Here is a 4,104-nt window from a genome sequence, read left to right on the forward strand (position 1 = left end):
GCCACATTTTCCTTGGACACCAAAGGGGGTTGCAGTCTGACTTGCAACCACACGCTGCGATGACCCCAGAGCCTGTAGCAGCATTTGCACTGGTTTCTTTCCATTCTACCCGGTGAACATGTGCGCTCTTAAAAATGCAGGCCTCACCTGAGTCTGTGCCAGAGACAGTTGGAACAAATTGTATCACCTGGATTTTTTGGTTTGGAATAGTTAGCCCATGTTGGCAGGGCCCGTTGGCGAGTTGTGTGCTATTTTGAAGCCTTCCTACTCCTTTTCCCGTTGTGCCAAGAGGGCACCAAGCTGCCCGGAAGGAAGGAATTCAATCAGCATCAGAAGAATGCACTGAAGTCCTGTTTCCTGAATTCTAGGGGAGACCTGAGCGGGAGGGGAAGACCCAGCTAGTAGGACACGGTTTGTTTTCTGTGACTTTCCCCCAGGCCAAAGGCCAGGCCCAGCTGACACACATTAGTGGGAGGGCCGTGGGCACGGGGAGGGGGTGGAGGCATTCTTCCTGAGGACTCATCCTGCCCAGAGTTTTCAGCTGCCACCTGCACAGCCCTGTCCGTCTGCCTGGCCTTGTCCAATGGGCCCTGAGAGCATGGCTGCAGGTGGGACCTGTCATCCCCTCCCCTAACCAGAACCCCCCGGCCCGGGTCAACCTGATCGAACTGAGCTGCTCTCTTTATCTGACCCTTCATCAAGATCCCTGGTGGCTCAGATGGTAAAGAATCTGCCTGCAATAGAGGAGACCCAGGTTCAATCCCTGGGTAGGGAAGATCCCCTGGAGAAGGAAATGGCAACCCACTCCAGTATTCTTGCCCAGAGAATCCCATGGACGGAGGAGCCTGGCGGGCTACGGGCCATAGTGTTGCAAAGAGTCGGACAGGACTGAAGTGACTAACACTTGCACTTTCTTTTTTAAAAAAATTAATTTATTAGTTTGAAGGTGAAGTTGCTCAGTCATGTCCGACTCTTTGCGACCCCATGGACTGCAGTATACCAGGCTCCTCTGTCCATGGGATTTTCCAGGCAAGAATACTGGAGTGGGTTGCCATTTCCTTCTCCAGGAGATCTTCCTGACCCGGGGATTGAACCCAGGTCTCCTGCATTGTAGGCAGATGCTTTACCATCTGAGCCACCAGGGAAGTCTAATTTATTAGTTTAATTGGAGGCTAATTACTTTACAATATTGTAGTGGTTTTTGCCCATTGACATGAATCAGCCACGGGTGTACATGTGTCTCCATCCTGAACCCCCCTCCCACCTCCCTCCCTTCCCATCCCTCAGGGTTGTCCCAGTGCACCGGCTTTGAGTGCTTGGTTTCATGCATCGAACTTGGACTGGTGATCTATTTCACATATGGTAATATACATGTTTCAATGCTATTCTTGCAAATCATCCCACTCTTGCCTTCTCCCACAGAGTCCAAAAGTCTGTTCTTTACATCTGTGTCTCTTTTGCTGTCTCACATATAGGTCATCGTTACCATCTTTCTAAATTCCATACATATGTGTTAATATACTGTATTGGTGTTTTTCTTTCTGACTTACTTTACTCTGTATAATAGGCTCCAGTTTCATCCACCTCATTAGAACTGATTCAAATGCATTTTTTTTAATGGCTGAGTAATATTCCATTGTGTATATGTACCACAGCTTTCTTATCCATTCGTCTTTCATATCCATTCATCCATTCATCAACCTAGATGTCCATCATGCTGATGGACATCTAGGTTGCTTCCATGTCCTGACTATTGTAAACAGTGCTGTGATGAACACCGGGGTACATGTAACAGTTGCACTTTCTTTCCATCAAGTAACTGGACTGTGGCGCTGAAGGTCGGCTTTTTCTCTGACGGCTTTTTCTCTGACGTCTCTTTCTCTGACGTCTCTGCCTGGGGAGTCTCAGAATGGATACATTTTTCCTCTCCTCATGGCCTCCCCCTTTTGTGAAATGGTGTGTGAGTCCCGCTCTGCACTCACACAGGGCTTGGGCTGGCCAAGCTCCCTGTGCGCTGACAGCTCCACGTGCAAGGCTCTTCCCCACCCAGGGATCAAAGCTGGGTCTCCTCTAGTGCTTGAACCTGCCCAGGGGGCCAGCCCAACCCAGCAGGTGACAGACCGTCCTGTCCTGTGTGACACGCCCCGTCCCTGCAGGGCTCAGTGACACGGAGTGACGATGTCTGGATGTCCGGATGTCCAGGAGAGTCTATTGCTATGAACACTGCAGAACAGACAGGTATTTTTTTTTAATGAAGAAAACATTTCCCACCCAGGGGCTCTGTTTTACCATAATTAATATAAGCTGTGAATCCAGAGAGTGTTTGGACACTGCAAATGTCCGGAGGAGAGGGAGGCTCTGGGTTGGCATCATGCGAGGTTGTTCCAACCAAATGTACAGCCTGGTCTTGGCTTCCCCAAGCTTTGCTTCTGGCCTCGGAGCCTCCAGCTCTCCAGTTCTGGAAGCTTCGCTGAGTCTCATTTCCTTCTCTGCAGAACCGGGTCTCCACCCTGCCTCTGGGACCGGCAGAAGGGTCAGAGATAATATATAAGGAACTCGTTCTGGAATGAATGGAAAGTGAGGCATTGAATGAGGTGCTAGAAGCTCCACGTGTGTGGACTATGGAGCAGGAAGCCTCTCTCCCTGGCTTGGGGCTCAGTGTCCCTTGCTGTACGGTCAGGGTTTTCCCCATCTGTGTCATCTTTCTTGGTCAAAATATGTTTTTTGTCACCCAAGCAGAACTTCTTGTTCCTCTTTTACCTGTGCAGCCTCAGAAGCCCTCAAGAATCAAGAACCTGGCCCTGGGGAAGTCCAGGCACTGGTTCAAATGAGGAAAGGGGTTCCCAGAGGCCCAAGGAAGGGGGCCAACAGTCATTCACTTATCTCATGATGCAACTTCTCACATGGTAAGAGCGTGAAGGGATCGTAAAGACCTGGATCCCACCTGCCTCAGAGGAAGGTATGTGATACGCGATAAAACAGCTTCCAGGCTCATCGATTTTACTCTTGGAAGTGTATGCAAGAAGTTTAGTAATTTAAGATATTTTAATATCAAATATCTGGAGAAGGAAATGGCAACCCACTCCTGTATTCTTGCGTGGAAAATCCCGTGGTCAGAGGAGCCTGGTGGGGCTACAGTCCATGGGGTCGCAAAGAGTCGGACATAACTGAGCAACTGAGCCTCAGTTATCAAATAAAGATGTTTGTAAAATGCAGATTGTTCACAGATCAAGAGTAAAGCTTGATCTGTGAACAAAGCTTCAGGGAGGTTTCGGACTTGTGGTTTAACAAGGCTGGCATGGGAGAGTATGTGGAACACCCCCACCCCTGGGGAACACCCGACTCCGTCGCCTCCATGCAGCCTCACCTGGCCCACCCCATAGCCACTGAATCGGGACCTTAAGGGGGAGGTGTGTCTAAAAGGGCTCTCAGGTGGCTTTAAGGTTCAGATAGAATTAGCAATGCCAGCTCAAGGGTGTTTGTTCTTCGATGGAAAGGTCTGGAAGGTACTCCCTCAGTGGTAGTTTCTGGTCTCTTTGCAGACGAGCTAGTGATTTCTTCAAGATCTCAGTGATACACTGACAAGTCTACTGGGAAGCTTTGCCAGATCAAAGCGGTGTGAACATCACACCCTTGAGGGTGAGGATGTCCTGCGGGGTCAGCTCCAGATGGCCTCGAAGCTGCACAGCATGCCCAAGACGCTGGGTACAGGTCTGCCGAAGAGGACCCAGGGCTCACGCCTGGGTGGCTTTTTCCATCTTTCGATAATGGGGAGCGAGTGATCTAAGGATACCTCTCAAAACCCTGGTAAAGAAAGGTAAGACAGCATCTCCCAAAGTCCCCCGCTACGTCCCCCACTGAGGCCTGGAGGTGATGCTTCCTTCACGGGACCAGGGATAGATGGAAAAACCACAGAAAAATGAGATTTCCCAGAGAGGTGCAGGTCCTAAGTTTTCAAAAAAAATTCTTGGCACCCAGAACATGGATTCTTAGGTAGGCAGCTTAGCTCTTCATTGTTCGTTCCACAAAGAATATAGTGTCTTTCATCAGATTTCTGAGGCAGTTTTCTGACAAAGCTGCCAGGTTGATGGTCAGCGTGTGCTC

The 4,104-nt window shown here is 49.7% G+C and overlaps 1 non-coding gene across 1 annotated transcript; it reads right to left on the reverse strand.

Annotated features, from left to right (window-relative positions):
* Window positions 1-1,072: 1,072 nt before the first annotated feature.
* On the reverse strand, window positions 1,073-1,145 carry TRNAC-ACA (transfer RNA cysteine (anticodon ACA)). The gene has a single exon. It is a non-coding gene; the product is annotated as a tRNA-Cys (tRNA).
* Between the last annotated feature and the right edge of the window lie 2,959 nt (window positions 1,146-4,104).

The sequence above is a fragment of the Bos javanicus genome, chromosome 24, assembly GCF_032452875.1.
Source record: "Bos javanicus breed banteng chromosome 24, ARS-OSU_banteng_1.0, whole genome shotgun sequence".
Lineage (NCBI taxonomy): Eukaryota > Metazoa > Chordata > Mammalia > Artiodactyla > Bovidae > Bos > Bos javanicus.